Raw genomic sequence first — 11129 nt, forward strand, 5'->3', positions numbered from 1 at the left:
ATCACTAAATATTCAAAATAGTATTAGCAAATCTCATAGGAGTTTAGTGATTCACAGGTATTATAGCAAGTATAGTTCACAACTGAAACAAGGTAGATTGCCAAAAAAAAAAAATGAATCTGAGTTAAGTTCCATTTGGAAATACATGTGGTTTAGTCTTTTTGGTTTTAGGTATGTACCATAAATTCACCATATAGTACACATGGACTCTTCATCAAGTCATGCACTAAAACGTGGTCATCCACCTGTACAGAAATAACCTGGCTTCTTGCTGCATTCCTTTAGTCTGCACACTTGAGGCAGGGGCTGAGGAAGAGGCAGAGGTGCAGGCAGAAGGAGAGGGTGCAGTTGACATGGAGACAGAGGCAGAGGGGAAGGCAGGCAGCTCTTTCTGAGTTCATTGTTTGATTGTTTGATTTAGAGAGGTCCAGGATAGGCTGGGCTATGGAGACGGTCCTTTTCTCAAGAAACTAAATATGAGTTAGTAAATCAATGAATTCTGTTTACTACAATTAACCCTAGACAAAGATAATTACTGCCCAATGTCCCAGAGCCCAAAGTGTAACAAACTCTGATACTTTTAGAGCACAGAGTGGCACAAAGAGTTGAAGGTTCAGAAGATGCCAGGTTTCTTCTCACCTTTCTTCCACAGTGAGTGACAGACCTTCACAGACTCCAGCATGTGCTCGCTGAGGTGGGTTTAAAGCTTGTTAAATCTATCATGGCTGAGCTCCAGTAATTCCTGCTTACTTGTGGTGTTAAGGAGAGTGACTTGATGGCTTCAGCTACTTCAGCTTTCTTGGAGTTATTTCTCTAGTTCTCTTAGTCTTGTATTCTATGATTCCTAGTTATGCTGGGCCTGCAGAGTATGGCTTTCTGAGCTTAGCCCTCCATTTGCTGGGCCATGTTATCCATATCCCCTTCTCTGGCCCCAGCACTGACCCCAGCCTCTCTCCCTCTATCATGTCCTGAACAGAGAAGCTATGTGAAGAAGATTAGAGCTTTTTTCTTCCATCTTCCTCAACTGGTTTAAGGATGTGCTGAACACACCTTAACTTTACTGGGTCTGATCACTCCTGATGACCATGGAGTCTTTGTATAGGGTGACTGTGGGTACCTGGAATTGGTTTAGTTCAGAGAGGGAGTTGAGCAGTTGGGGAGGTGAACTTCTGCCACTAGTGTAGTCATGTCTGCAAAGTTCATGCTGGAAGCCAAAACACTGTGCATGTCCCAGGCTCATCCTGACCAAGACTGCTGCTTTCCCTGGTGGCATTGTCAGAAGCAAGCTCCTGCCCTAGGCTCCCTGGGTTAGTGAAGTACAAGGGATGTTTCATGTTGGGGTGTGCCAAAGGGAGGAGAATGGTCTTGGTTTTCTTTCGTGCACTCATAGGTATCCAGAGGCATTGACAGATTTGCTGTCATCTCATGCAGGTTGTCATTCTCTGTTTGTTCCAGGCATAGAGCTTATGGCAATGCCAGGATTTTTGAAGGTTGTGGATTGGGGCAGTTAATGACTTGTCCCCATGAATAGTTGGTGTCCTTATCTGGGATAGAGCTCCTTCTGAAATTTAAGGAAGAAATTGAGGAAGAATCAAGGACATGCACATTGCACCTCCTAGATGCCATCCAAGGCCAACTAGAAAAGAAATGACAGATATACTGAGAGAGTTCTCAGAAGGGAATTTTAAATAGTGCTGCCAGGGATGGGAAGTTTTCCTCCCTTGTTGGATGTCAGTGTGGAGGATCCTCCAAAAGCCAAACCCTGGCCCAGCACATGGTTCACACATGCCTTTCCAAAGAACTCAATATATTAGAGAGGTACTTTCCCATCAATGTTGACTGCAGCACTGATTGGAGAACAAGCATAGTGTCCAACAGCATAGCCATGGGTGAAGAAAAGGGGATGTCTGAAGAAAGTAAAGTGTTTTCAGCCATAGGGAAAATGAAGTTATGTTGTTTGCAGTATGTGGATTCAACTCAGACTCCATGAGATGGCTCAGTGGATAAGAACACTGGAGTGATTGCAGAATCCCCAGGCCTGCTTCAGAGCACCTCCTGGTGGCTTTCTAAGTCTCTTAATTCCAGACCCTAGAGATGATGCCCTTTTCCAGCCTCTGTGGGCACTCCACACATGTGTTCCACATGAATTCAGGTGGAAACACAGACATACACACACATGCAAAATAAATTAAAGTATTAAATGGATGGATTCAAAGATGGAAACAACTAGAGATAAACATAGTAATGAAATGAAACTCTTCTCAGGAAGATGGTCAACCTTGTATATTTTCTCTTTAAGTAGGTGCTTGATAGTGTTTCATGGAATCCTTTATTTCATTTCATGAAATTTCATGAGGAGCTCTATCCCAGACCATTAATGATTAAAGGACTGGGGTGAGTGGTTTAAAATGGGAGAAAGTGTGGTAAGAGAAAGAATGTGTTTACTGTAACAGTTCACTGTAACTCCTACAGGAAACATACCAAGTTCAAAGACTTTTATTTTATTTGAAAATAAAAGTCAAAGGGAATAATTATTTTTACCTTAAATAAACAATACCAGTGATTTATAGTATATTTTATTTATATTACACATATTTTAGTTTGGCAACATGAATAGTAGCATAGGTATGAAGAAACCATCCAAACCTCCTATATATTCTTACTCATGGTTGATATAACTGACTTTTGTTTCTTCAGTCACTTTTAGTGTCTTTTACAAGTATAGAAACACTGTCTGACATTTATATATATAAATCCTTGCATCTACCAATTAATCTCCTTAACTCCATATGTACCTACATATCTACACATACACCCAGATCTTTAAATCCAATGTGTACATGTATATGTGTCTCTATACCTCCCTTTCTCTATGTTGAACAGTAATGAGATCCAAAGTCTAGGCCAGACCTTACATGACATAGCTAAAAAATCTAGAAATTTCCATATCCTTCTTCCTCTCTAGGAAGAGCTGCAGTTTTCCCAGAGACGTGTACTTGGCAGCATTCTCTCTCTCCTGTTGAGCCTGCCTTTCATGGCCTCCCTCTCTGGCCTCTGCTCTTGTGTGATGGGCTGTGAGATGACTGGCCCTGGAATGTCGACTTTCCTCCATGGAATTGGTTGTTGGCTGAAGTCTTGCAGTAGATGTTGGATTTGAGGTTTGGGAGGTGATGGGGCCTTGTTCTTGTCAGCAGAGGCAAGCTCCCTCTGTAGTGAAGGGTGAGATGACGCCCTGTAGGATACTGGCTTGCAGACAGCAGGCTGAGGCCCAGGGCAAGCCTGGATGGGGTTGGTTATGTTCGCTTGTGTGGCACTAGTCACAGTAGGCAGAACAGGAATCAATACACAAACCTGCAGAGTACCCTGATTAAGAGAAGGACATAAGCAAAGGCACCTGATGGGCTAGTCACACAGAGGCCAGCGATGAACACTGAAAACTTTTACTCTGACTGGATGGGAAGCTGCCAAAGAAGAGGCAAATGACAGTTGGTAGTCTGATGTCTGATAACTACCTTCATTTTGGGAATTTCATCTAATGTGTATGTGGAAAAAAACAGTATGTGGAAGGGGGAGGAAAAGCTTCCATACCATCTTGAGGGCGCTGGAGGTAAGTTAGATTCAAAAACAAGGTATTAAATGACTTGAGGTGGACGATTAGGAAAGAGGTGATGTGTGTGTTTCTAGGTTTCTAGGCTGAACAAATTGTATACAGTGATGTGTCATTTTTGCAGATGGGGAATTCAAGTCACAGAGAGCTGACCTAAATGGAGACCAAGGGTTCTGTGTTAGATAAGTAGTTTGAGGTACCTCCTGGATGTCCAGGTGGCTGTTGGGTGCAATGAGGTGAATGAGTCTGGCAATCACAGGAAAGGTCTGCACTGATGATGGCACACTGGAAACCATGATGAGAGAGAATCTGCCCCCAAGAGTCCCAGCTAGGTTCCAACAGTGTGAGCCGATGACATGCAGAGAGCACTTAGTGTGTTTAACAATGTCTCAAGATGGGTCAGGTCACAACCATCTTAGATCTTCACTGTTTGTAACTTAGAGATAACTCAGGGATACCAAGTGACAGATGACAGGCAGAATACTGCCACTGAATAACATTGCCCAGATGAACATATGCTCTCATAGAAATTACCTGAGATAATAGCACCATGAAGTTTTGCCTTTATGTGCTTGGCCTGAATCATCTGTGGCTGCCTAGGTGGTAAAGAGAGCCCACAAAGACGCGTTGGTATCAAAGCAAGCAGGATAACAAACACCCACAGCCAGATGGTTTCTCAGGCTGCATCTCTAGTGCTCTCAAGACTTGGGGTCTAATCCCATGGCAGGCTTCAGAAATAAACTCACATGTCTGGCTTGAGCCTGTTGCACAGGTCGTGGATGTACTGCTTCCAGAGTTCATGCAGAGGGAGGAAGAGACTGTATCTGTCATAAAGGCAGGAACAGGTACAAAGTCAGAAACATGAGCTTGGGATTTCCAGTGTTCAGGAAGACAGCTGGGCTCAGGGCTGAGAATGAGCATGAGGGAGCACTTGAGACTGCCTGTAAGCCCTAGGATCCCCAATGAAAATGTGGCCAAGGCCGAGTGCATTCCCCTCCTTGAACCTCAGTTTCTTCCCTGGCAGAACCTTCTCAAGGCTAAATTTCTGCTTTTGAGAAGGGAAGAGGGGGCCCTTTGCTTTGATTTCTTCATGCTGGCCAGTTGTAGATGTGATGGTGGAGCCCCTGGCTCAGACCAGGAATAGGATCTGAAGGTGGAGATAATAACATCAGCAGTAACAATCCAGGTGCTGTTCACTCAATCTCCTTTTCCTAAGAGAAACTGTGGTATATTGGATGTGTGTTCATTGGGGCTCACAGAGCACTCTAAGAATAATTTTAGACTTTATCACATTCAGAAGGAGTCCATCTCTATGAACTGAAACACTGTAGATAAGCAAAGGACCCTTTTATTGTTATGTAATTCACAACTTTAGCAAGTCAATTCCATATACCTCTTATCTAAGCCCCTCAGTGGACTATGCCAAATGCAAATTCTCAGGAAAGGAATATTACAGTTTTCTGGGTTGTCCCTGAACCAAGTTTTCATAGGCTTTGAACTCCTAGCAAACTCTCAGATAAGACTTCAAACAGGAGATAATGGAGACAGAAGGTAGCAATCACAAAAGGCAGATCAAAGCTAGGTGCTAACACTCAGGAATCAAACCAGCTGCAGTTCTGCAGAATTTCTCCCAACATATCCCCCTTTTTACATGCAACAATTAATTATTTTGGAGGTTATGTAGCTTCACAGCAAATACAGCCTTTTCTCTATCTTTCTGTTTTACAATCTATGTAAGTAAATCAAAACACATCTTAAAGTCAATAAGGTTACTGTTGCTAGCAAAAGAACAACCCTTGCTCAAACAAGAAATCTATTAAAGTGATGTGCAGGGTTGAATGAGGCTATAGTATCTGCAAGGCTTTCCATAACATCCATTCTTGTCATATCAGGTAACATTTAACAATTCTTAATTTCTTGCTGTAAATCATAAATCATTTGAGAAGAGTTAGGGTGACCCATCACATGCATTTTTATCTTTTCCCAACCATACTTGCTTTAATTAAACTTTAAAGGAGTAATACACAATATTCCAATCACATTTTAAATTTATTTGCTCCTTTGATAGTTCTAACTGATCTCTCAACAATATACCAGCTTGTCTCAAATCAGCTAATTCATTAACTATCTCATTATCTATTTTATTTTGTTCAGTCCAAACTTCTGTAGAATACTTATGCCAGTTTCTAACAAACTCAGTAGTTGGAATTTCTTTTATGAAGCACCACTCTGGCTGTTGCACCAGTAGCAGTCAATGCAATAATTCCCATGATACCTGCAATAATCAATCCAACCATTTGATGCATTCTTCTTAATATTCTTTCAACTAGCTTCTGTACCAGGTTCATCAAATGTGTGTACCTTGACATGGCATTGACAACTTCACTGGTATCCAGATTGTTGTCCTTGCTCTAAGAATATATAAACTTTGAAAGAGTATGTTTAAAGACATACTAGGCTCACAACCAAAATATAAGAATCAATGAAACAAAAAGTTAGTTCTCTGAGAAAATCAACAAGGTAAACAAATCCTTATCTAAACTAACCCAAAAGCAGAGAGAGAATATCCAAATTAACAAAAGTAGAAGTAAAAGGGGACATAATAAGAGATGCTGAAAAAATGGAGAGAATCATTAGATTATACTTTGAAAACCTGTACTCCACAAAATTGGAAAATGTAAAAGAAATGGACAAGTTTTTGGACAGGTACCATATATCAAAATTAAAACAAGATCAGATAAACAATTTAAATAGACCTATAACCCCTAAGGAAATAGAAGCAGTCATCTAAAGTCTCCCAAAAAAACAAACAAAAAAAAAGCCCAAGGCCAGATGGTTTTAGCACAGAACTCTGCCAGGATTCAAAAAGAACTGATATCAATACACCTAAAACTGTTCCAAATGATAGAAACAGAAGGAATATTTCTAAACACTTTTTATGAGGCTACAGTTACTCTCATACCCAAACCACACAACTAGGAAAGAGAATTACAGACCAATCTCCCTCATGAACATTGATACAAAAATTCCCAATAAAATATTAACAAACCAAATCCAAGAACACATAAAAAAATCATCCATCATGATCAAGTAGGCTTTATGCTCAAGATGCAGTCATGGTTCAACATATGAAAATCTTTCAATGTACTCCACCATATAAACAAACTGTAAGGAAAAAAAAAACACATGATTATCTCATTAGATGCTAAAAAAATCCTTTGATAAAATCCACTACCTCTTCATAATAAAGGTCTTGAAGAGTTCAGGGATACAAGGAACATACCTAAACATAATAAAGACAATATACAGCAAGTCAATAGCCAGCATCAAACTAAATGGTGAGAAATTCAAAGCAATTCCACTAAAATCAGGAATAAGACACGAATGTCCACTCTTCCCATATCTATTCAATATAGCACTTGAAGTTCTAGCTAGAACAATAAGACAGACAACAAAAGGAGATCAAGGGGATTCAAATTGGAAAAGAAGTCAAACGCACTATTTGCAGGTGATATAATAGTATACATGTGACCCCAAAAATTCCACATCTGATAAACAGATTCAATACCAGTAACATGGCAGGATATAAGATTAACTCCAAAAAATCAGTAGCCCTCCTATATAAAAATGATAAATGGGCTGAGAAAGGAATCAGAGAAACATCACCCTTTACAATAGCCACAAATAACATAAAATATCTTTGGGTAACTCTAAGCAAACAAATGAAAGACCTGTATGACAAGAACTTTAAGTCTTTGAAGAAAGAAACTGAAGAAGGTATCAGAAAATGGAAAGATTCCCAATGTTATGGTATATGTAGGACCAACATAGTAAAAATGGCAATTTACCAAAAGCAATCTATAGATTCAATGCAATCCCCATCAAAATCGCAATGCAATTCTTCACAGATCTTGAAACAACAATACTCAACATCACATGGAAAAGCAAAAAATCCAGGATAGCCAAAACAATCCTATACAATAAAGGAACTCCTAGAGGCATCACCATCCCTGAATTCAAGCTCTACTATATAGTTATAATAATAAAAACAGCTTGATATTGCAATAAAAACAGACACGATCAATGGAATCAAATTGAAGACCCTGACATCAATCCACACACCTGGGATACCTCAATTTTGTCAAAGAAGCCAAATTTATACAGTGTCAAAAAATAAAAGCTTCTTCAACAAATGCTTCTGGCCTAACTGGATATCTACATATAGAAGAATGCAAATAGATCCATAACTATTACCATGCACCAAACTCAAATCCAAGTGAATTAATAAATCCAATTACACTGAACCTGATAGAAGAGAAAGTAGGAAATGCTCTTGAATGCATTGGCACAGGGACCACTTCCTTAATATAACACCAGTAGCATAGACACTGAGCACAAATATAAATAAATGGAACCTCCTCAAACTGAGAAGCTTCTTTAATGTAAAGGACACTGTCAAGATAAAAGGCAGCATACAGAATAGGAAAAGATCTTTACCAATCCCACATCTGACAGAGGGCTGATTTCCAAAACATATAAAGAATTCAAGAAACTAGATAGCAAAATATCAATCCAATAAAAAAAAAATGGGCTACAGAGCTAACAGGGAATTCTCAAGAGAAGAATCTCAAATGGCCGAAAGACATTTAAGGAAATGTTCAACATCCTTCGCCATCAGGCAAATGCAAACTAAAACAACTCTGAGATACCATCTTATACCTGTCACAATGGTTAAGATAAAAAAAAAAAACAATGATAACAGCTTGTGTTGGAGAGGATGTGGAGAAAGGGGAACACTCCTCCAATGCTGGTGGGAATGCAATCTTGTACAGCCACTCTGGAAATCAGTATGGCAGTATCTCAGGAAATTGGGAATCAACCTACTTCAAGATCCAGTAATACCACTTCAGGGCATATACCCAAAAGATGTTCAACCATACCCCAAGGACATTTGTTCCACTATGGTCATAGCAGCATTATTTATAATATCTAGAACCCGGAAACAACCTAGATGCCTTTCAACTGAAGAACGGATAAAGAAAACATGGTACATTTATACAATGGAGTATTACACAGTGGCAAAAAGAACAATGTCATCATGAAATTTGTAGGCAAATGGATGGGACAAGAAAAAATAATCCTGAGTGAGGTAACCCACACCCAGAAAGACCAACACAGTAATATACTCACTCATAAGTGAATTTCAGATGCAAAGCAAAGGATAACCTGGCTACAATCCACAACCCTAGAGAAGCTATGTAAAGAGGAGAACATCAAGAGGAACACATGTGTATTGCCCCAGGAATGGGAAAGGTTTAAGATCTCCTGGGTAAACTGGGAGTGGGAATTAGAAGGAAGGGATGGAAGGTGGGAACATGAGCACTTGAGATTGGGGAGAGATGGGGAGGGAGAGCAATGAAAGAGATATCTTGACAGAAAGTTCCATGAAGGGGATGGGGAGAAATCTGCAGCTATGGAAAACCCCAGAAACTCACAAGATTGTCCCCAGCATTGGTGGAGAGGGTGCTTGAACTAGCTTTCCCCTGCACTGAGATTGGTGTCTACCCTAACTGTCATCATTGAACCTACATCTGAACCTACATCCAGTGACTGGTGGAAGCAGATGCAGAGACCGATAGCCAAGCAATTGGCCAAGATCATGGATTTCAGTTGACTAGAGGGAGGAAGTATTATAGGAGCAAGGGGAGTCAGGATTAGGATGGGAAAAATCTCAGAGATAGCTGACCCAAGCTAGTGGGAACTTATGGACTCTGGAATGACAACCAGGGAGCCTGCACTGGACCACACTAAGCCCTCTGAATGGGGGTGAAATTTGTGTGGCTTGGTGTCTTTGTGTGTCCCCTGGCAATGGGACCAGGACTTATCCTGGGTACATGAACTGGCTTTTAGAGTCCATTCCCTGTGGTGAGATATCTTACTCAGCCCTTATGCAGTGGGGAGGGGCTAGGTCCAGCCCCAACTTGGTATGCCAGCCTGTGTTGATTACCCAAGGGAGGCCTTACCCTCTATGAGGAGACAGGGTGGGAATGGGGGGCAGAGGTAGGAAGAACTGGGGAAGGGGAAGAAGGGGAAACAGGATGGTATGTAAAATGAAAGAAAAATTTTATTAATAAAAAATTCATAAAAAAAGAGGGTGGGACACACTTGCTCACTTTCACAGGTTAGCCAAAGTGCAGGAGACAACTTGACATTCCAACTCCATGCCACTGGATAGGTTCATTAACATAAGAACTAATTTCTACAGTTCCACTCAAACTATACCACTTCAATTTTAATTCTAAGTGAGAATATTTTCCTTGAGGGGAGCCATAAAGGCTCCAATCAATGATGTCTCTACAGGAGATATTAATTAGCACTCGAGGTTTCTCAATCTTGCACTGTTGCCAATGTACCCAGTCAGATTCCTTGTTGGTAACCCCCATCTCACAGAATGGTAGATTTATACATCTAGTAGCATTAATCTCCTGTCCTTTAAAACCAGATGCATGAAGTATATAAAACTTACTATGATAACCTTAGGTTTCATTATGGATAGTCCTACTTGAGAGGTTATATTTAGATACTGAATTCCATTTCCCATATGAATAGGAATTCCTTATGCTCTCACAGTATAATTTTTAATCTATTTACCCTCCTCCATTGGCTGAGCAAGGCCTCAGTTATCATAAGGACCAGATAGCCAAGAAGATTAACCACCACAGGAATATCCATATTTTCCCACCTTACTGCTAAGTTAATTGGAGGATTAGGAGTAAAGTCCCAGTAACTATGATCAGTCCCTTTTACCTGTAAAGTTACCATAGGAGACATGACAAGTAATAGATTTTTAGAATTCAGAGGTAACAGAGTCATAGGGATTACCACCTCCCCTTTGTCATCTAAATTCTTAAGCTGTCCCCAAGTAGAAGGATTAACTGTCTGCTCCAAAGGCATTCTGTGTTTTTTCCTTCCCAGAAGCATCTCAGTAACAGGAAGCATCCAGGAGACTTCTCTTGCTCATGTCTAAGCTTTATTAATTTTGATGGTATCCACAACTTCTAATCTCCTCCAGAAACATAAGCATAACTTCAACGGTATCCTAACACCTTTCCCATTTTCCATACTGATGTAAAGGCAACCTTTCAGTACAGACAAGTTTCTTGTATTGTCCAATGCCTGTCAATAGCTGTTGTTACTGTTTCATTAGCAAATAAAAAATTTAAGGTAAGTCAGGCATTGTGCAGTCCATCCCAGGGGTCCTCATATCATCCTTCTGTTTGACAAGCATCTCCTTTAGAGTGTTATTAGGTCTTTCAACAATTGCTTGTCCAGTAGGATTATATAGTATCTCTGTAATGTGTTTTATGCTGTAACCTGTAAAAAACAAAAAGTGTCATTTTGTAGGAGATATATGTGAGGTGTTATCATTTTTATTTTGTATTGGTATGCCCATTACATCCTTTGTTTCTAATAAAAGTGTAATTATAGTATCAGCCTTTTCAGAACTTAATGCAGGTGCCAA

Source organism: Peromyscus maniculatus, chromosome 1 (assembly GCF_049852395.1).
Source record: "Peromyscus maniculatus bairdii isolate BWxNUB_F1_BW_parent chromosome 1, HU_Pman_BW_mat_3.1, whole genome shotgun sequence".
In the NCBI taxonomy this organism is placed as follows: Eukaryota; Metazoa; Chordata; class Mammalia; order Rodentia; family Cricetidae; genus Peromyscus; species Peromyscus maniculatus.